Source organism: Pipra filicauda, unplaced genomic scaffold, assembly GCF_003945595.2.
Source record: "Pipra filicauda isolate LSUMZ 115617 unplaced genomic scaffold, ASM394559v2 scaffold162_size1660881_pilon, whole genome shotgun sequence".
Taxonomy (NCBI): domain Eukaryota; kingdom Metazoa; phylum Chordata; class Aves; order Passeriformes; family Pipridae; genus Pipra; species Pipra filicauda.
In genome coordinates this window covers 392,632-417,046 of record NW_024104129.1, presented here as the reverse complement: position 1 = coordinate 417,046, position 24,415 = coordinate 392,632, and positions in this window count along the sequence as shown.

Genomic DNA, 24,415 nt, shown 5'->3' with positions numbered 1-24,415 from the left:
AAGTTAAATTCTCTCCAAGGGCAAAAATCAACAGCAACTTATGAAAGACTGGCAGGAGAGCTGAATGATAATATGACAAACCTGTGCAAGTAATAACTCTGTGGAGTAGAACAAGGACTTCCACCACTACACCAGATTCTACATAGTCATCACTCTAAACACTACGCCCACTGACACTCACCCCATGATTATCTTCTCAGGTTATATTCCTCCTGAGCATCCTGAATATTTGATTTATTTGCACTATTAATTTATCTACCCATCTGTGATCCCTTAGATATTTAATTGAGTGCCTTTAATTGATCTATCCATCTGTGATGTCTTAGTCATTTAATTGATTGTTTTTATTGATCTAAACACCTTGCAGCTTTGTTGTCACTTAGACAGAGCAAAAGTCACTGGCTGATATTATGTCTCTTAATTCTTAGTATATATTTATGCACTGTCATCTTCTGAGGGAGATGGGGCAATGGAGGAAAACAAACACCTGAAATTTCATCATGTTCTGACCCGTCATGGCCAGATGCTGGATGGCAGACACCCCACTGATTTAAGTGATACTTTTCCTAGCTTTTTGGGCATCAGGACACTCATTCTCTTCCTGGAATGCAGGTTTTATTCAAACAAAAAATGAACAATAAAATAAAATTAAAAGAAAAGAATTATGAATAACAGCAAGATTTTCAGAATGCCGGCAAGGTGATAAATCTCTTACTAATCTTGATCTGCAATACAAGTGAATTCCATATGGAAGATCTTTTTTAAGAAAACTTCAGCCCAGCAGTCAAGTACTGCTGACAAAGAAACTGTCATTACTGATTTTACCTCTCACACAACAGGGGCACCACTACCAATAGTAGATGTGGTAAAAGTATTCTGAATAACGAATGGCATAAAGGGTATCTTTTTCACTTAAGCCTTTGGGTACAGAATTAAAGGCATAGGAGATAATATCTGATATAACAAATTATATGTAAAAGTGTAATTTTATGTAAAATTAAGTAAAATATATGTAAAATATATGAGAATTTTTTCTGTCTGGGACACTTAGATATAATCTATAAAATGTGACAGCTCTGGTGAAGGCAGACAAGAAATTAGTAGGACGTAGAAAATAATTGATGGTTTCCTTCAGTAAGAAAGTATTTGATGTACTTTACACAGTATTCTGGACATCTCTGTCTATTGCCCAATTATAGCAATTCCTAATCCAGAAGTTAGTAAAGCAGTAGAGAGAGAGAAGAGAAGGAATTAGGTATTAGCAAACTGTCACCTGCTCTGCTCTGTGCTTAGAGCCTCAAATCAGTAGGAATTGCAAGTAAACAAATAGGGCAAGGAGACAAGCAGTGCAGAAAACAGAGAGAGGAGAAACTGAAGTAAATTCACAGAGATAGAAAGTAAGCCCCAAAGCAAAAAGGAAAAACATAGGAGAGAAGGGAAATTAGTGGGTGCAGACTTAAGGCTAAGATGAATTAGTAAAAGTGTAGTGTAGATCTCAAAAGCAATGAAAATAAAAAAAAAAGGAAATCTATAATGAGAGTAGCAAAATAGAACAGATCATAACACATATAAGAATTACTATCTTGCATCTGACTCTTGATTCACAAATTCTGTAGCACAACTCTGACGCTGACCTGTAAAGGTCCAAAGACTAAAACAATCCCAATTTTGGGGTAGAAACTGGAATCTTTATTGAACACGCAAAACGCTATTTAAGCCTGTCAGGGCCAGAACATACTAATGAGGAGGCTGGGTTATGCCAACTAGGGGACTACCCAATTGATTAGCATTTCCAGTAACAAGGATTACATATGGGGAAAAAATGGTTAACACTTCCTGTATCCAGGATTACATGTGGGGGAAAGAGGATCAATATTTCCAGCAATCAGGATTACTCTAGGAGGAGGATGGTTAACATTTCCCAAAACAAGGATTACAAGGGAGGGGAGAAAACAAAGGGGCTTCTGCATGGACTGATAGCATCATCAGAAAGTCTTTCTATATCCTGCTGCAGGAGATAGGACAATCCACATGGTTGAATATCAGTGGGTCTTGTCTGGTCCTTGATGGAATTTCCCTCAGCCCCTGTTGTCCATGGCCTGCTACATAATCCTAGCAGTTCCTTTTCTGCTGATACCTGAGTTTTTGGATTGCTACACTGACCAGCATTGAAAACCTCACTGGAAGAAGGAAAGCTAGAGTAGAGAAAAAAGAACTTTTAGCTTCCTAGCTTCTAGCTATGCCTGAAAACTCTGTATCTTAGGTAAAAGTCTTTTCTTTTTTCACATTTGTCCTCTTCATATGCCATTACTGTCCTGGCAGGTATCCTGCATTCCACAGACTAATCACATACTGTTTGACAAAATAACCCTTCCTTTGACTTTGATTCTTTGTGTGTTTGTCAATATTTTTTAACTAGAAAATCTGCAACTAAAACTTTCTAATCTACCTATTTTAGAACACTTGTTTTTCCTATTTTTCTCTCTGCGTTTTTATTTTTCTCTTTGTACTTGTACATAGCCAGACTGATATGGGTTTATCTTGACCACACAAATGTACCACCACCACAAGCATTCAAAGCAGAAAGTGTGCTTTCTGACAGTGCATAACAATATACATATTTAAGAACATTTCATAAACCAATTAAAAAAGAAAATAAGATCAAAACTCTAAGAAAATGAGGTGCTTCATACTACAGAGTCTTCTCTATAAGAAGATAGAAGAAAGAATCTACCTGATCAGTGTTAGTATTATTAACATCATATATTTTCTCCCTGAGAAAATAATGAAATAAAATTAATAAAAAATAATTCATTCAATAGATAAAACAGACATCTGTCTATACTTTCTGTCCTGGATCTCTGCAGTCATAAATTGCATAAGCAGTATAATATACCTACTTCTGTGTATTTCATCCTTTAATAAGCTATATTAAAATTCCTTCCTGTATTTGGAGCACTGTTTGTCTTCGTGGGACTTCATTTTTGACTTGGTTGTCATGGGACATTCCTGCAAAGATGCACAGGAATAAATGGTGGCAGACTGGAAAACATGTCCAAAACAGCTCAAGAGATTTACTTTAGTTTTAATCTATCCTAAAAGCATGAATCAAACCAGTCGGTTTCTTCATAATTCCGCTGAAGGTAAATCTCCCTGCAAGCATCTGGCTGCCATGGCTGCCTTGAACATTCCCCTTGCTACTGGCAGTGTAACTTCTTTGCTACACATCCAGCACTGTAGCACTTCATGTGATTCACTCTTGTCAAAGATATACTGAATTGCTGAGCAAAAAACTGCTCCTCAAGTGCCTAGTGGGCATGATCCCACAGTGCTTCAAGACCCACCTGCACACCTGCGTTTGGTCATTATGAGTCTGCCACCAAAGTGGTCTTCAAGAATATCAGCCTGTGGACCACTGTTACCAAGAAAGTAGCCATTATGACCAAAAAGTCTGCCTGGTACGCTAAGTGCACTAAAGCTACTTTCACACCAGGATGTCCTAAACTGACGTATAGGACTGAGTCCATTTTCTCCAGGTCCTGAATCCCTTCTCAAGGTTTCCCGGCTCAGGCTTGATTTAAGCTTGGCAGTTCTGATTTGGATGTAAATACAAGCTCATACTCACACTCAACAGACACTAGCTTATTACAGTTACTGGTATTGACAGCTCACTGTTCACTGCATTCACAGTGATGCAACATCTGACACGCAGCAGTCCTGGGTGTGACTCCTGACCACTGAAAAACACATTTTCATCTGTTAGTGGTTTGTTAATAAATAATTCTAGTATCTCTCTCTTGCCAATGTTCATAGAAAATAAATAAACCAAACTCACAAACATATATATTTTGTCATCTGTCTTTCTTGGTTGCATCATTTTCCCTCAGACAGAGAAATAAAAAACAACTTTGAAACATAGACATTTGTTTACATCTATCTCATACAGCTTTAGTCTCGGTTTTCTCACCCACATTGTCCTCTGCCTCTCAATTTCTACATTTCATCTCCATTTTAAAAACTATGAAATCTTATTTGGTGGTGAATCAGAGCTCATTATTTTAATTACAAATGAGTGGGTTAATGACTATTGGAAAAAAACACTTTAAGAGCAGGAAGAGGTTTAACATAGTTACATTGCTACCAATCTAATATCTAGTCTCTGCTATAGGAAGAGCTAAATTTGAAAGAAAGCTTGTGAGAAGGCCAGCACTTGAGACGTCAGTGTTTTCAGGGAAGAATGATCTTGGAGACAGACAGCAAAGTAAACTGCTCTGTTGACTTAACCAACCCTCTGCACTCTGCCTGTTGTCTTCAGGGACAATTTATCAAACTCATATAAGCTTCATCTGTTTTTTCCTTCAGGGAGAAGATCAAGTTTAGTGGTAATTAAATCCTCAACAAAGCTTTAAATTGTCTTTGTTACAAATAAAATGGTGATTTTGTCCTTCATTCTTATTCAGCAGACCTACCTGCTGAGCTTAAATCCACATCTCCCCAAAGCAATCTTTTCTCATTTTATGTGATCAGTCAAATTTCTTGATGTGACTTCAATTTCTATAAGGAAACACAATGATGTATTTAAATATGTTTTTGAGTAAAAATAACTAAACCTGTATTTTCTTATAACACTCCAATTTTCATAACTAGAAACTTAATTTCAGCTAAGAAACTAATGATATATAAATTGCAAAATAAGAAATAATAATTTTAGAAAATTCCTCTTTAAAGAAATTTGATTTAAATTCACCATCCATTTCTAATGGAAATTGGATTTCTATTTTCTTTAATTTTACTCCACTTATTCCATAATGTACACATCCCAGGCAGGTTTGATATAAATCTTCATCCCTTTTTTAGTCCCTCTCCTCTGCCTACGTTCTCACTTAGGCTGTCGAGTTGTTCAAGCCATGTACTTTATCAGTCTCTATTTCAAATAATACAGTTTCTTCTTTTTCTTGCCCCTTAGGCTTTGTAAGACGAAAGCAGGAGTGAATATTACTTTAAAGAAGGGAAATAATTTACATCTGAAGCCATGTAGTGAAAATGTTACAGTGGAAGCCTTGGACTGATTAGCCTGTTTCAAAGCTTTTCTGTGACTTTGATTGATTGGATTTGCCCGTGGCACTCCTAGTCTTAATGATACTGTGATTATTTAAGCAGCAAGTAACTTATGGATAGACTGAACATGTCAACTTCGAATTTCCTAGCTTTCATCACTTTGCATTTTCAACAGTTTGTATTCAAGAATAGTGCAATATACATTGTGTGGTAGTGTGGTATTTACTGCAGCTGTCATTCCCTTACTCTCCTTGTTTGAATTTTGCTGCTTACTTTTGTGGAAATATGTGTAAGCTCTTTCCATGCTGGGTATGTGATAGGCATGCCAAGACAGTTATACTGGTACTAGCACTCTTTAGAGTAGACAGGCCTCTGTGTCTCCCTTCCCCAGAAAAAATTATCAGGCAGCAGACAGCTATGGCTACTCGTGAGGAAATGGGACAAGGAGAGATCTCGCAGTCTCTGAATAAACAGTTGAACAGTCTGTGGGACTTGTCACAGCTTTACTATGCAGTGTCTTGTCATTTTATAATGTTGCACAAGTCACTCACAGTAGCAGAGTATTTCCCCTCTTCAAACAGCACTTCTTGTACTTCCATATGACATGTTCTTTGCTGCTTCTGGGGGATCCATTGAGTGGACAGAAGGGCAGGAACCAGTACACTCCTTTTCTTTGGGGAAACTGCCTCACAGCCCAGCGCATTTGTTTTGCCCTGGTTATGCAGTCTTTCCTTTTGCCTGCAAGCCCTTATCATCTTAGTCATCCCAGTTCCTTCACATCATTAAGGGAAAATAACCTTTTACTTCTGTGATACTATGCTGGTTTTATTTCTATTTGTAGCACTCCTTTTATAGCTGTCTTCACTTGCATCCCACACACAGACATCTCCTCTCTTGTATTCAATGTGCAAATAATAATTTCCTGTCACGCATTTCCTATATGAATGTAGGTTTTTTTCAGGTTAAAAAAAAAAACTACATAAATATCTTCAACTTTATTTCAAAAATCTAAAGGACAAAGTTATTTTTAATTATGCCTGAAAATTGCATCATAGTTGTGACTGAGGGCAGCTGACATGAATTTTTATATCTTTGAAGAAGAGCATGAGGAATGTAAATGAATATTTTTCTGAGACCGTAAGATTTTAAACACAACTTTTACACTTGTTTTTTCTACCCCTTGCCTTTAAAATACAACAGACTTGTTTCTGGAAATGTCTTTTAGAGTTTTCTGCTTGCTTTGGTTTCAGAAGGAGGCAGAACCATTTACAGCTACCATACAATAAAGATACTAGTTTTTTATTTTAGTTTTCTGCTTTGTATTTTGTCTGCCATTACAGGAGTTTATGGCAGTTTAACTGGATAGAAGAGATGCTATCACACTGTGAGGATATATAATGTCCAAAGTAATTTAATATCAGAGGCTACAGAGACGAGTTGTTAAAGCACCATGGGACATGAACTGCATTGCAGGAAAAGTATATTTTAAGAAGAAGTAGATCTTGGTAAGGAATTTGGCTTACATTCATCTTCCTAAAATTCAGATTTAAATTTATATTACCAGTTCAGCAGCTCTCTGGCTACAACTTAGATGCACAAAACAAAGATTAAATTGCTTACAAGGATACTTTGTGTTTTAGTTTACTCTTTGAAATAACAGAAAATACTGGAATGTAAAAGTTAGAAGGATACTCAGAGTCATAGGAAACTATTAAGAAAAATGATAAAATACAAAATCATTTAAATGATGAAAGAGAAGAACAAGATCTTTTCATGGGAAAAATCCCCTTTCTGACTTTTTTCTAACCATATAAAACAAATGAAGATATCTTACCCAGGGTATGTACATCACTAACAGAAAAAAAATGAAAAGTGTAGGGACTATTTTTAGTATAACTTGTAAACTTCTTTATGCATCATCTGCTCTTAATGGCAGAACTCCTTTATGTTTTATCCTGGAACTGACTGTTCCAGAAGCAGGTGCATGATATTCAATATTACAAATCAAGTAAAAAATAAACTAATGACTGTGATAGGCCAGTCTATTACTCTCCCGTCTCAAAGTTAAAGAAGAAGCAAAGAGGGCTTTACGTATGCTTATGGGAGATAGGAACCAAAACCACCTGAATGATATCATACTAAAACATGTCTTATATGTGTGGAAAAAAACCTTGGATTATTTAAAGTGAAACTCACAGAACACAAATTTGGAAGTTTGTGCTAAAGAAAAAGGAGTCAGCATTTTCCACAGAGGTTTCATGAGAAATCTTAGTGAGTTAACTGTTTTGTAGAATATGTTTAGCAGATACAATTCCAGAATTACAACTCTTCATTTTACATCAACAGCAGCTGATTACATGTCATTAGCTTTAAATACAGATGTGAAGATTTTCTTGATGTTTGGTTTGGTGATACAAACTCATGATGACTCTTAACTCCAAAATGGAACTTCAAATACATATTATGAGAGTACTCAGCTCCTCCAGAGTCAATGTCTTTGCCATGTGCACATTATTTAAGTTCATTCTTTGTAAATCAGCATCTTAAGGAGAGTTCTTTATGTGGCTATTTGGAACTAAATCCTAGGTTACAGACAGTGGGACAATTACCCCTGGTTTCCATGAAAGAAGTACTAAGTACCATTTGGAAGCAAAGTTTTAGAGTGTTAAAAAGCAGAATTAGTAATAGTGGAAGATACAGGAGAATTAACACCATAAATTCTAATACCTCCATCATAATCACAGTTTGTTATCTAAATGTGTAATAAAAACATATTAAAAATATATGTTTTATGTTATATTTTTGAAAAATATTTTTGATAATATTTTTTTACCAGACTAATGTGTCCTTCTAGTCTGTGAAACAAGTGTTTCTTCTGTGTGTCTAATATAATAAGATATTTAAAAATCTACAGTTTCATATGCATTCATAGATCTACTTGACTGACTGACAAAACAAGTGTGTTACACTATGGATTTTAGCTCTAAAACAGCAGGCCTGGTATTTTAATATGAAGTTGTTCCTCGGCCACAGATATGTACATCAGGTTTAATTCATAAATTCATTAAATTTACCGACTTAGGAGCCCTCTCAGAAAAATTAACAAATTGGAAGGACAAGTCAAATCTGCCACTGCTGCTGGGGTAGCAATAATCGCACAATTACGTTAGGTAAGTATATTTCAGCATATCAGGAGTACTTGAATTAAGATGTTTCAAATGCACATGATCTTCATGACCATTATTCTCAATGATATGTCCTCAAAATGGCACATTTTTCTGCAACACTGTCTCCTTCAAATAACACTAAAAATTTTCTTATTTTAAAGTCACAGTAACTATTTACCTGAACCACTTGAAAGAATCCTATATTTTTGCTGCTGTTTAAAACAACCTTTCACTGCTAATATCACAAAGATACTGTCAGCTAGGTCTGAAAGCCAGATCTCCTGCACAGCAGGAGTTCTGCTTGATTATGTAAAATTATTTTTCTTGATAATAGGAACTACATGAAAGATTCCAGAATGATTTTGTTATCAATTAGAAGTGATGAAACATCTGGTTTGATGTATTAACTGTGTTTCTTTTGCAGCAGAATTTTGATTTCTTTTAAGAACTGAAGGAGAATATTTATATTCAAAGTTTCAAGTCATTGAAAAACCATTCTTCTGCCCAAGTGAAAGTAAACGCGATATGTTACACGAAGTTATAAATGTTTTTACAGGAAAACAAAAGAAATTAAAAAAAAACCAAGAGTTTGACACTTTTGATAAAAACTGTTGAAAAGCAGTCCCTTAAAGCTTTAGTATGGGGAGACTGTGGGGAAATTTCAAAACTCAACAACAATAAAACAAAAACAAAAACAAAGAAAGAAACAAACAAAAAACAAACAACCAAAAACCCAACAAAATCCCCAAACAAACAAAAAGCCCCAAACCAACCAACCAACCAAAACCCCACAACACAAAAAAACCAACCCCACACAACATGAACCAAAACCCACAAGCTCTGCTTGTGCTAAAATATATGAGTGTACTTTCTGAAGTAAAGCATGCAAAGTAAGCCTGTATATATTTGGTACAAAGAGAACCTAAACTGAATAGCTCAGGCAGACTCATCTTCCTGGAGTACTTAAAAAAATAGAGAAAATACTGTTCATATGAGCAAACATTTCAAATATAGGTAGTCATTACATGTTTTAAGAGACATCATTGGCTATTTCAGAATGCAACCAGAAAGAATTTAACTACATTGTTGAGGAAAATATCTATTTGCATGTAGATTTCCTGAGTGTTTTCTTATGGTAGAAATCTGAACAAGTTGCAAGTGATTCTGAAACATCGTGTATTTATTTATTTATTTTGGTGCTAAAAGTAGTAATTACACAAGTATCATTTTCTTCCAACAACTGTGAAAAGAATGCTAGATAATTTAAGAAGCTATTTTGTTTTTATTTCCACTCTAGAGTTGCTTCTAATCTTTCACTGTTAGCTATCTGCTCTGCACCTGGTGAAATTGATAAGATGCACTGTTGAGCAGGCAGCTAAGTACATGCTGTAGTAAAATGGAGTAAAAGCACATTAAAATTTCAAAGATATTTGTGTTATATGTACCTTTAAAAGTAAATCCATAGCCATTCCCTTAGGTACTTATTTGATTTAACACTATATTTAAGTATATTCTTAAATTGCAACACTAGAATTGCAACAATTCTTTTTGTCCACAAAGCAGGTTTTGATGCCCGAAAAATTAGGTAAAACTGAAATAATCCCAGAATTAACTGAATCAGAATTCGGTACACAGGATTTATTACAAATTGGAAAAACGTTTATAAATCCCTTGTCATGGCTGTTGCTTTAGAGCAGATGACAAGGGATCTAAACATACATAAGAATAACACCTTTACATTTTTTCACTATTGAATTTATGTTTTAAATTATGAATTCTAATTAATTTTTTAAGGCTATGAAAATAACGTGTAATCTTACTTCTCATAAATGTTATTCAACTTTTTAAAGCTCTACAAATTCAGTATTTGATGTTCATGACACATGGCAAGTTAAATCTGACTGTAGCATTTCACTTTATAAAGCTATGTATCAACCAGAGCTATATTTAAAGCTCAGGAATTTGGCTTTGAGTTTGTTATAGTCAGGAAGTAAGGACTCGTCTTTTGCACACATTAAAGGGACACATCCTACAAAATCTGAAGCCAGTGTTAGAAGTTGTGATCCGAAGATATCTAGTTACCTTAGTTTTCTGGTTGCTCTAGAGCTCACTGACAGGCCTGGTCGCAGGGCTAATTCAAAGGTTGAACTGAGACTGAAAAAAACCCAAAAATAGGGGACTCAGGCACTGCAAATCAGGCATAGCTTTCAAAAACTTTTAAAATAAAAATGCTGCAGTTTTCAGAACCTTTTTACCTTCTATTTCGAATTGTCTTGAAGGAAAAAACCACGCATAAATTTAAAAAGTACAGCTTAAGTAATGGTTTGGGAACATGTGAAAAGACATCTGAGTTGTACTTTTTACTTCAAGAGCACAACAAAAAGATGCGTTAAGGGTTCTCATATGTATCTTTTCTGGGAATCATTCTAGGGAGTAACTATCTTCCTGGGCTTTTCTCTGCCTTTGGACAAGAGAGGGCGAACAAGGAAACAAAGGAGTCTGGAGTAAGGAATTGTGCATCTGCAGCAATGTATATCCCCAGCTCAAAGTCTACCTGTGAGGTTATGTACCAAACATCAGGGAGAAAGCAATAGATGAGGGACTAAAAAAGATGTATGGCCTACTGCCTGAGTTCAACAAGTGGGACATGTAACAATCCAACATTCAATATGTTTATAGAATCCATCCAAAGTTTCTGATTCTGAGTTCTTCCTGGCTGCACTGAGTGTGGGTGGGGCACATGTCAGATCCAAGCCTAGTGTCACTTGCCTAGTTTCCAGCTGTACTGGCAATGTACACTGGAAGCAGAAATGTACTGAGCCTTACTGGTAAGATCCTTGCCAGGTAAACCATTAGAACCCCATCATGATACTGACCCAAACCATGTTTTGGTATGAAGAAAAAGAAAGGAAAAAGGGAAACAAATAAATATAATAAATAAATGAAACACAAAAAAACACAACCAAGAAAAACTCCAACAGTTCTTGGTTGTTTACTTTACTGAAAATGTTGCAGGGTAAGAAATCATCTGGGATAAATAACTGATAAAACATACATGAGAGCAAAAGCCATTGGGAACTGTGATCACTGGGAAGTGGGAGTACCAAAATAGTTAGACGGATGACTCAAGAGCTGAAAAGGGAAAGAGCTCCACTCAGTAAGGAGCTTTACGGTAAAAAATGAAAGTCTGCTTTATGTCTGAATCCCTTCCTCCGAATCCCAATGAAAATACACACCCAAAGATCCATGCTTTAAAGAGGAACTTCATACATCGGTAACAAACAGAGGCATATTGTATATTAAATGCTCATGTAGAGGAATAAGATTGAGCAAGAGTTCAACCTCATCTCAACATCATCTCAGTTCAGTACAGAGAGCAGAAAGATTGTAACAAACAAAAAGTATATCCATACTGACTATGCAGAAGGCAAGAACAAAATGGTAGGGTCTTTGACAGCCAATAAATAAAGTTTTCTTTCTTTCTCATTCTACTTTGTTTGTTTTCTGAATTGTAGCTACACTGTAAAGTGGCCTGTGCAATGTACCAACATCAATTAAAAAGCCTTTACTCTCTTCACACCATCAGGAGCCAAGGCAGTGGAACAACACTTGGAGAAGGACTTGCTGTCAATGGGACATACAGGTAACTCTGGATGAGTCCAGACGACTCTCAAAACTGCAGGAAACAAAGGGTGAAGGGGAAGCAAGGTCTGAGCTCAAAGTAGACTGAAGAACTAATTTTATGAGACAAGGGGATTAGCACAGAAAGAGCAGATGTTGCAGGTGGAATTACTTGTAACTGAAATGGAGGCATGCTTGCTGACCTTGTGCTGAAGGTCAGCCACATACACCTTAAGTGCTAGGTATTTGTAAAAGCACCAACTTAATGGATCCTGCCAGCAGCCTGGAACAAACCAGGCTCAGGTGTGCCTTGACCATGTTAAAATGTATTTATTCCATTGAAAAGCACAGACAACTTCTGTGTTTTCCTGTTGTAGGTCATATTTATTAGACCACCCCAAATTTGTATAGTCAAGATGCCTTTAATCATTAGGGGAAGGAGGGAGGAAAGAATGAAAGGAGTAGGAGGAAATTAAACCAACACTAAGCAAAACCATTTCCTGATTCATGGGCATGTATACAGTTTTAAATGTCTCGTGCATTTTTATGGAACAGTTGTTCGTTTGTTTGATTGATTGTTTTCTTGATAGGGTGCATGAGGAAGGCACAAAGTGCATTGAAGTTTAGGGGATCTTTACTATTTAACTCAATCTATAGGAATGCGTACATACCTTGATATTTATTATGCTTTACATAAACTACCACAAAGACTTTGCCTGTCAATGTAGTAAATGTCCATGGTTTTGTGTTTTTGGGGTTTTTTTGTTTTGTTTTAGTCTTCCCCCTACCTGATGGAAATATTTATTTATTTTTGTATGAGTAATTTAGTTGGGATGTTGACTGAGAGGCATTCTTGAGAAAACGCTTTTCAAGGCAAATGCTCAATTATATGATTGAGCGTCACATGATTACATGATACAATTTATTAATCTTACTCTTTTGAGACTTTCTATGCATACTCTATCTATATGTATGAGTTCTGTAAACTTCTAATACCTCTATCAAACAACACAAGCTCCCCAAAAATATTTAACATAGGAGTTTCTTCTCATTTCTTCTCTCATGAAAACAGGATTTCTTTGTGTTATGCTGTATAGCAAACCAAAATTAAATCCCTGCAGAACTCCTGTTTATAATAGTAATTTATTCTAGGTTAACTTGGGAGGGGAATGAGGAAAGAAGTTGAAATAATTTGAACTAAAAAAAAAAAGGTGAAACAGGAAAAGAATTCTTTGTTGCTCTTGTGTTCAGGAAATATGCTCTTATATCACTGTCTTTAATGCGTTAATCCTCTGTAGGCTGCTAGATATTACACAGTGTAGGCTGCTAGATATTACACAGAGGATTTTGAGCGGGGCTGGGAGCAGTTTTGGTGTTGGAGTCTTTTTAGTAGTTGTTATTGAATTGTTAGCTGATGGTGTGCTCAATCACATCATGGACGTGCAAGCTGATTTTTCATCAGCCAGCCATTAATAAAATCCTCTTGCATGAATAGACCTGTACCAATGGTCTCAGTCTGCAGTAAAACATCTCTCAATTTTTTCACAACCTTGGGTGTAGAAAAGTGTCATTTCCAAGGGAAAATAATATTTTACTATGTGTATTTAATGCATTTTCCAATGTGTATATTCATAATCATTCAATTCAGGATGGTCACCTTTGTCTTTAACTCATAATATGAAAGCAAGAGTCTCACAGCAAAATCTCTCACTATATTAAAAAAAGCCCACGTATCTTTATTCTGTTTTTTTGAAAATCTAACTATATTAAGACTAAGCAGGTAGGCACATCATTTTGATATTCAATATTTCCATTAAAATGCAAAAAAATCTGGGATAAAATTACACTAACAAAATGACAAGCTAAAATATGTACTGTTACATTGCAAAGCCTGTCATATCTGGCAAAGGGGTCTTGGCATCCATTCTGCTTTCTTCTGCATTTCTCATCCCATCATCAATGAAGCTTACAACAGCCACTGAAATCACAGAGTAGAAGCATTTGTAAATCTGAATTCATAGGTAAACTGCATCCAAAATATTTACAAACTGAAAAATATGCATAAAATCTGTACATATATACTTTGGTACCAACTAAACCTGTGACAGATACTTGAGAAATTGTATTAGCGATTTAACATTTTGATATTAAACTGATAGTAGAACCTTATTTTTAGACAAAGGGGAAATGTCTCTGTGGTCTGGAAAGGAATGGAGTCTGACCACACGTTAAAAATCATGACTTATTTGAGGCAGTAGAAAAGATAAGCAACAATGCACACATGTGGCAACTCACCCAGTCACTGGTAGCGAGCATAAGCCCTTAAGAGATGCCATGGCTCCAGTGGACTGCTAGGAACATGTGGTGTCCAAGTCATCTGGAAGCAACAGCTAATCGTGCAGGTACCTTTAAATGCAGGTAAGAGTTGATTTGCCCCTTGTGTCCTCCCATGGTGGTGGGCTTGGAGAGAAGTGTATCAATTATGTGTGGGATATCCTGCCTATGGTGCTGGTGTCAGGGAGGGGCAGGCTGTTGGAAGTCTGTCTGTGCTGCCAACACTGGTCAAGGAGCAGGGTATGAGAAGGAAGGGGTTCAGCTTTTCAATTCAGTATTTCCACAACTAGTAAATAGAAATTTTTCAAAAAGTAAACGCTGAAACCACTAAATATGTAAAAGAAATGCTACACTACCCCAGCACACAATATGAAGTGGTAATTTCTGAACTGTCAGAGTGGTTTCATGGTATACATGGTGTTACAGGCATGCATAGAAACGATATAGACTTCAGTCTATATCCTGTCTTGAACTCTGACAGGCTTTCCAAACTGTGGCAATTTGTGTTTGTAAAATGCCATATGCTTAAATGCTCTGCTGAATGAGGTTCTAGACAAAAACCCCACAAGAACTAATTATTACACAGGTAAAATTCACTGGTTCTGAATCTCCATGCAAGATCTTCAGCAGCTAATAACCAGGATCTTAATGCCCACTGTGTAGTAAAAAAATTTCACTCACCGTCTATCACTTCTGTGCACCTTCTTTTGCCATGTCCTTTATTAAATTATGATATCTATTAATTCATCTTTTTAGAAGTCTGTTTGTAATAATTGAAATTCCTTATACCTTTCATCTTTTCCAGTCAGTATCTGGGGTTCAGTCTGCCTTTTCTGACAAATGTTGGTGAAAAGAATTGAGAATACAACATGGGAAAACCTCAGGCTTCTTGGATGAGCCTCAGATGTTTAAGAGCAAATCCTGGCAAAAGTAAAGAAAACAACCCAGATGACCATTGATCTTTGGCCAGGACAGCTATATTGAAGCTTGCATATCTTGGCAATGAAACTTGATCTTTGGTAACATTTAGCTATAAAGTTCTGTTGACACCACTGTGAGACCTGGAAAAATGCCACACACAAATTCGTATACTTCTTTTCTCTCAAGTCAAAATTTTAGGACAGTACTAGTGAACCTCCTTCTAACTCAAGCAAATTGGACTGGAGGTTCCCACATGGTTCAATCCTCTAACTTATTCTGTTCCAACCTATTTTCGTCAATAGATCTGAGGAAATTTTTAGGTTGTCCATATTTTTATTTGACTCATACAGTAGTTTCTTTGGTCAGGTTCTTTTCAGTCTTGCAGAGGTTAAGGCCTGGATACTACCCAGTTGGCTGAAATTCAACCCAGATAAAGCATCTAATGTAATAAGCAGTGGAGTGAAACACTTTCACTGGCAGTGTACTAAGGTTCTCAATCAGACCAGAGTGTCCCATCAGAGTCCCATCAGAGTCAAAGTATCCCAGTGCTATGCAAGAGGCCTTGCAGAAACCGTACCTTCCACATTACTGCTTTGGCTCTGTGATCCATTCATCCCTTCTTTTTAATACCTGACTTCCTTCTACTGGTGGTCTGATTCATCTCCTGGGAGTCCTTCAGCTACCTACAATGAGGGTTGTATCTGGGTCTGTCCAAAGAGCCCCTTCTGATTTAGCTGGTACCTCCTGCATGAGTTTGGGGAGAGAGACAATGTTTTACCTGGGCTCTGCAACGTTTGCAGTGTACCAAGGCATGCATGTGAAGATTAAATTACTAACCACACTCTAAAAGTCAAAGTTACCCTAAAAACAAATTCTAGGCTTTACTTCCTGTCCCGTTGGAGGAGGAAAAAGTCATCAGCGAGGTAAAAGCCAGGCCATCTCTGGAACTGACTTGAGACAGAAACATACTCATCTATGACGGTGTCTAAACCTAGATAGAGTTCCAAATTACTTCTCTTTGCTCTGGCTTTCTGCTGATGGTGAGCTTTAATACTCAAGACATTTAGCCAACTTCTTTCAGTGTTCTCTTTTGCTTACAGCTTCATACCTGGAAGAGTGCATGGTATCTTGCCTTTTCATTTTAAAGTACTGCTGGCATAATTTCAGACATATAAAAGCACATCTAACTACCACATATAATAAATACTGCATTTGTCTTCACATATATTATTTTTCAGACATTTTAAGACAACCTATAAAAAAGTTAGATTGCAATAGTTACTGTACCAAGTTATGAAGGTATTTTTAACCTTTTTTTTTTTAAAAAAAAAGGGAAATTCCTCTGCTTTCTCTTTTTTTAACAGTATTGTTCCTTTTTCTCCATTATCCTGTACATCATGCAGTCAAAGAATAATTAATTCAGCTCACTAAACATTAGGTATTCAATGTGATTTGAGATGTTGTAAGGTATTGAAACATCTACATGAGTCTGGCAGTATGATTGAAGTCTTCTGGGAGATGTATTTGCTTCTTGAAGGCTGAAGAACAGAATCACTACTATGACATTGAAAACATGACAAAAATTGAAACAATTCAAAAATTAGGCAAATGGAAAACATTTATGCCTTTTGATACTATTTTTTTAAACTTTTAATCATATTATATTTTAAAGTGGAACAGTTAATATGGTGATGTTAATTAAAACCAGTTACTAATGAAAAACTGTTCAGTTTTTAATTCGCATCCTGAAATAAAACTAATCCCTTCTGACAGTTGTTTACATTGTAAACAACATCCAAAGTCTTTAAATACAGTCAATGGAGAGAAATAAAGCATTTATTGAATCAGAATCAGTAGACTGGTTTCAAGCATCTTTTTAGGATGAGAAGAATAAATCTTTATGTCATACTTTTTCCATCTTTCCACCCCAAAGTATCCTTTGGCCCTATCAAATAAATAATCAGTGCAGGAATATCTGCTATGGTTGTCCTGAATGTGAATTTGAAATTCTGACAAACCAAAGATATTGAGATATTATTCAATGCTGTCCTTATAATCAGAATAGAAGAACAAGTTTTCTCAAAGGAGAGGAAAAAATCAAAGCAAAAAGATCCAGAGATCAATGCCATGCATGTTTTGGAAATATTAACATGTGACTCTTCCTTCTACCTCCATGCCTTGCAAAATTTCTGACATTGCCTTTTCATGGTACCGTGGTACTTTGCTTTTGTTTTTTTTTTCCTTTAATACAAATTGTTTTTTGAAGAATTCACCAATGGTCTCACCTAAAGGTTTTTTCACAAAATACTTGAAATGGATTTTTTCTGTGTGCTTACTTGGATGAGATCTCTTAGGTGGAAACTGTATATAGTTTTCCCATGTATGTGTATCAGCACTGTACCAAAAATATTCTAATAGTCAGGCAATGGTGGTTTACAGAATATTCATTTTTTTATGCTACATGAAGGCAGAACTGTTCCAACTTGGTGAAATTAAGATTCATCATATCTTCCTGAGAAAAAAAGAAGTATTGTCATTTTCATTCCAGTCTATGACTGTATTGGCAACAAGATCAAAAACTGAGAGAGACATACATGCTACTTTTTCTTCTTTCTTCCAGGCTGTCATGAAGAAGAGATCACTGCAGGGCTATCAAGGCTTGTCAGTTTGGTTTGCTTGGGTTTGGTGGGGCTTTTCTGTGAGTGTTTTTATTGTTGCTGCTTTTTATTTCGTATTCCTTGCATGAAGTGGCCCTAAACATCAGAGCGCAGCAGAAAAGACTTTTCTCCTGTCTTCTGAGGGGACTGGAAATCTAGAGATACTAGCCTTTCTATTTCTGCAGTCTGTCTTCTGACATGTGAGTTAGAGATCTCTAGAGTCATGTAATATTGTTTCAGTTGTAAATAACAGTTGATTATTATCCTCCACTACACAATTAGTCTTCAAAGCAGGATGGATTTGAATAAGCGCTAAAGACTGGACAATAGCCTTAACACTGAGATACTCTTTGCTACCAAGTACATATTGGGAGAAGAGGATGCTGACAAAATACTGCAGTCGGCAAGAGTTCATAGGGAAGAGTTGCAATGTCCAAAATGTACCTTTTGCTCTTAGTAACTATTTTTGTCTTTTTTTCTTGTTGTTTCTCATACTGTTAAGTACTGCTAAACCTCCCAGCTGTTCTACTACATGATGTACTATGCCAACAAACAATACTGTTGGAAGGCTGTGTTTTTTTAAGCCACCAGCTTCAAGTGTGACTGCAGCTCATAGTATGTGGTAAGTGCAGTGAGGTTCTTGGAAGCACCAAAGGAGATTAGCTGCTGCCTCCTTCTTCAACACATTAGTCAAAAGAAATCTTGCAAACATTCCAGTCAGGCTTCTGCTCTTGTGGATGGAGCACTGGTGATAGTGTTTCATTTGGTAAGCTCGACAGTGCTTGCTGTCAGAGTTTCCTGTTTATTTCTCTCAAAATCCTATTTCATATATAATTTTTCTCTGTAACTAACTTTTCTAGCAATAAAATCACCACAAAAGTGAAGAAATCATACCCAGCCTTTAAAGCACATCCCTGCAGTAACACATATAATATTTCTGAGAACAGAAAGCAAGAAAAGACAGGCATGACTGTAGATAAAGTAGGCCCTAACTAGAAAGATGAGACTTGGATTCCATCTCTAGCACAGCTTCTCCATTTTCTCTAACCTTAGAACTGTACAACATCAAGAGTATGACAAAAGTAATTCATGTCATTGACAAGTCTTCAAAAGTAATCATGATGCTTCTGCTTTGCCATCACACAAACCTTGATTTCCTTCATGTGCCCTTTGTGAGAGTTTGCTCCAGGAGTCTTTACAAAGCCAACTGCAGCAGGAGTGACAGAACGTGAGATTGAGTACTAAACTATTCAACAGTATTCCGTGTCTTCTTGGAAAACATTTAATTATTCACAAGGTTTAGTCATATGAACATTATGATTCTGGAAATCTTAGGAGTGTCTAAATTTAGGACTTCAAGATATACATGCAGGTGAACATGAGCACAAATTCTTCTCTCTTTTCCACAAGGAAAATGTCTTTGGGATGGAACCTCTGGTCCACTGGTCTTGCTTACAACCTTGGTATGATACAGTTTGGTATCAGAAAGAAGTAATTTCTTTATTGTTCTGTTATCCTCTCACTCCCTCTGATGATGGCACTCAGCCCTTCCATTTAATAACTGTATTACATGCACCACATTGAATGAGAAAAAAAAATGAACTCAACTTTAAAAATGAAACTATTCTTTTATCAAGACAATAATTTCAAAGGTGCCAAAATCTATGCACATCCTGTGAACAAAATCTGGCTTCTCTATGTAACTCTGGTCTTCCCTGAACTTCATCTTTAATCATCTTTAATTTCTCATGTCTTCACATTATTTATTCTCTTATATTGTGACCAAATAGACCTTAGAGGAGAGACCATTCTGTTACTTAATTGTTCCTGCAAAATGTTTAATTCTCCTTGGGGGGGACACAATACATGATAGAACTGAAGTTAGGGTCCTATCTTGGCAATCAGATACATGATAAATTAGAATACATGAAGAATACTGATAATTCAAAAGATAGAAAAAATTTTGATCTTTGAGTCATCAAGTATTTCTTTCTTTTCATTGTATGGACCTGAAAAATAAAAGTATTTGCATTAGGTAAAAGTATTTGCATTGATCAAATACATTGATCAATGTGGAGATTTAAATCACTGCACAGAAAATAGATATTAGAGCATTTTAGAGCATCTGCTATTTTTTTTTAATTTCCATAAATTATCCACTGACTGATGCTATGTATTTTATGTGCATGTTTAAACCGATGATACTTTAACTTACTTCAGATTGTGTAAAAGCAAATGAGAAAGTATATAAAATGCCTTGAATTGAGTTCAAATTGGTTGATGGGACATAAAATGATGTTAAATGAAATTTTAGTTTACAGATAAGTAGATTTTTATTTGGATGTAAACCAAATTGGCTCAGATTGTTAAAAGTTTGACATCAAAACAAATGAAGGTGAAAATAGAAAGCAAGTTAGCTGCTTCTGGCATGTGAATTCACAATTTTAGCTTTTGTTTGTAGCATGTTGTACATGTACAGGTAATATTAGTACAATAAACTTAAGAAAAATATCTTAGATGAGAAATTAAGTTTATGACCACAATAGTAGAGTGATTTCAGGTGCAGTAAAGTATAGGCCTCTTTTAAAGTAAATATATTAACATCTACATAATATTGACAGTATGATCTGAACCCTTGATACTTCTTACACAGTAACTATTGTAGATTTTAAAGTAGAGGAAGAAAACGTATAAATTACTGTTTCATCTAAGTACCCTATGAGAATAACATTAGGATAAATTTGCAGTTAGTACATAAAACAACACCCTCTAAGATTGCTCTGAAATCATGTCTGCTGAAAATATTTTAAAATGTGTTATAGCTAGTTTTTCTCTGCTTTGCACATTCAGTGGTGCTTACACCTGCACAAATTAAAAGTGAGAAATAGAGGATAGGGTTATGAAGATCTGGAACTGCAGAAAGAAGGGTGACTTTTCTTGTTCTTTGTCAAACAGTGTTTTCTATCATGTCAGAGGAGAAGGAAGGTCACTTTATTGTTAAAAAGTAGCATTTGTGTTCCCATGGAGCACACTCTAACACTCTCAAGAATAGTTTACCATATTGACTACTGAGGAGAGTCCTGTTAAGTAGATACCCTGGAGATTCCACTGTTCTTAAAAAAAAAAAAAAAAATTGTGAAAGTTGGGATTTTATTCCAAACAGAAAATTTAGAAATACGAAAATAGTCTGAAAATAATGTTCGCTTGCTCTGTTGCGGAAGGATCATGGGTCTTGTTAAATTCAACTGGTTTTGGTTGTTAAAAGGTTAGCCAATAGATAGCTTTATAATATTAAAATAGATATTAAATAAAATAAGTAAAGCAAATTAAATAAAATTACTACTGTCTGTAGTGCACAAAAATACCAGCAGCCTCTTTCTTATAAGACCTCTGAGCAGGTAGACCCTGACATTCCCTGCATTTCAAACATACACTCTAAACTGCACAGAAATGACCCTATCTACCCCAACGAAACACTGTACCTCTATCTCCATCTACTCCGGTGGTCTTTGAGAGAGGAGGTAGACACAGATGATGGTTATAAATGTATTCCAGAACAATACAGAATCATGTGCTCTAAGGAAAAGTTTTATAAGTAGCCTAAATATAGATTACAGATTAAATTGAGAGCAAATTCAGGCTGCCTTGGAGGATAATTGAGATGCCAGATATTGAATTTAAGGATCCTTCTTGTTTAAAGCTACTCCCAGGACTGGGCAGGTTTGTTAAAATGTACGAGTAACATGAGTGATGAACAGTCTTTAAAATACATGAATATATTTCTATTGTATTCTCGGTTCCTAGCATTTGGAGTGTACTTCCCACACATATTAGAAACTTCAGTTTTTCAGAATGATACTTGAAGAAACTGAAACATTTTTTAACTTAGGAAATTTCTGCAGTGTTATGTGTGGTCATTTTCTTATTGCAATCTCATTTGCTAAATCTACGTAAAGATTGAAATGGATGCATTTCTGACAACACAAAAGGAAGTGGGTTTTATTAAACTGCAATTTCATTCAGTAGAAGTGTTTTGTTATTGGAACACACATTGTAACCCTTTTTGTAACAATTAATATGCAAAAATGATACAATAATTTAAAAAATAATGAAAGTGCATTTCCAAGCTGCAGCAATAATAGTTACAAATTTTCATATATGTATTGTAATAGCTCTGCTCATGATACTGAAATATGAGTTTTATTGCTCTTTCTTCTATAATAACTCTATATTTTCAGAATTCCATAAACCAGTCATAAAAATTCTTCTTCTGCTTGTTTCGGAGTATGTAGCTCAAATTGAACTAAGGAAAGCAAAGCAAAGAAAAACTTATTAGAACTGATTTGGTAGCTTTGACACAACAGCTTTCTCTTAACACAATCAACAATCCTCACTGTTGGGGGAATGACTGGATAAAATACTACCTATAAGTGAGTTTGTACAGGATCTGGCCTTGATGTATGGTATAGGTTATAAATACAGTCTGTAGTATCAGATAAATCAGTTTTTTCTTTTGGACTTACTGTCTGTAATTTGAGAATGTAGACATTATCTGCATTTAGTCTGTGCTTTTGACCTGAGCAGTTAAAAAATATTTCTGATTTTTAAGAGAAATTCCAAACTGAAAACATTTCCTGATTTACAAAAATTGTATGACAGTCTAGCTGGCAAGTGGAATATCAGCCGTAGGGAGTAATATCTTTGCCCACAATTGGAAATGATTTACTTTTAGGATTTTTACTTTAAAATTTTGACTAAAATTCTGTTTTGTTTCTCTAGATAATTTTACTACACACAGTGTACTATAAAAGCTTCATTTTTCCTGTGTTTCTTATGATTATCTTAAATTTGATGCCAAATTCTGCTGAATTTTTCTTATTTGTTAACCTTAAAAAAAAAAAATTGTATTATTTGGCTTGGACCTGGATCTGGAATCTTCAAAATTAAAAATGTTAACTACTTTTTTATTATTTTTTTTAAAGCTGAAATATTTATCAACCTGGGTATTTTTTTCTGACCTGATCGTTCTACATTGTTGTTAAGAAATTCACATTAAAGGAAACTCCTATGTGCCTATAGTGAAATGTAAAGTGTTCTCATATTCATAGAAAATAGAGAACATACCCATATCCATTCACACAGGTTTCTGTGATTAAAATTACTGCTTTTTCAAATTCAGTTAAATAATTAGTAATAAATAAAAAAAATTAAAAATTTACTGAAAAATTAATTTTTTTCTACAGTAATACTTTAAGGAGAAATATGACCACACATACACCTGGTCATAGTCATATTGTCAAAATATAGTTGAAAACTTCAGTTTCAAATTTGTATTTTCCTTAATCAGTTCCATTCTGTTCTATTAGCTAAAAGTTGGACTTTAACAATACTTCAAACTGTCGACTTCCTCCATGATTAATGTCATAATCTTGCAGTTCTATTTTCTCCAAAGAGCAGAGAACCAATGCAGGTAGTTTCTACCTTTGGTTTCTGCTCTAAGCTTCACTATACCTAAAATTTTATTATGGTTTTCAAAATAATAGACATACATTGCACAATTAAATTTTATTGAGTTATATTAAATTGACATATTTACTGCTCTATATCTTAACAAAAACCCACTTCATATATTGGTAATAGCTCATCATGATATGCAAGCAGAATTCTAGTGGATAAACTTTCAGAAAACAAGAAATCATTACACTGTCTATTTTCGAGGACAGTTTCTGATCACCTAATTTATACTCACCATGACAAGTGTTATTTCTCTATTCAAAGTTTCTTATGTGATGGAGTATGGAGTTCGTCTGGTTTCTAGACCAGTTTTCTATGATCCATATGATGCTTTTCCATAAGCATACTAGATTGCATGCTATAAGACATTAGGGTGTTTGCTCTTGAGACATTGTCAGTATGTTACTCTGAAACCTATTACTCTGATACTTAGAAGTTTTAATAAAAAAGAATCACTCACTGTAAAGCTTTGCAATGTCTGTGATAAGAGAATATTTTACAGGAATCATGAATTGAAGGGCATTGTGACTTTGAGAAATATTCTAATTTGTATGGGAAAACCTTCCTCAAGCAAAATGTCCCAGATTTTCTAGTGCACAATGTTAAAAAAAAGCAGAGACAAGAGAGGGGGAAAATTGAATCCCAAAGGGGCCATCTGTGCAGTCCCTAGCCACATACACTCATCTGAATGGGATTTCAGTATATATAGCTGCTATAAAATTGGATCATTAGATAACTTTGTATGCATCCCAGCCTGGTATTTACTACTTCAGACATTTCAGAAGCTGTATGGATGGAATGCAGCCAGACATATATTTAAACAGATTTATCTCCTGCCCATTTGTGATGGGATCTTTCTTCTGTTGTTCTTTAGGGAAAGGGATCTAAATACACAAGGATAGAGTCACAAAAATAGCATAATAGGAAAATGACATTAGCATGTTATTCTGTCTTGACTAGTAGAGTGAAAAATATCCATGGTAGTTTTTATTACAGCTGAAGAGAATTCTCCTTGATAAAGAAATTAACTTAAAATCTTCCTTTCAAATATTACCAACTTGCTCTTCCCATAATAAGATTATTCACTTTAAAGGAAGGAAGGCAACATTATTTACAAACTACTATAAAACAAGTATGGAAATT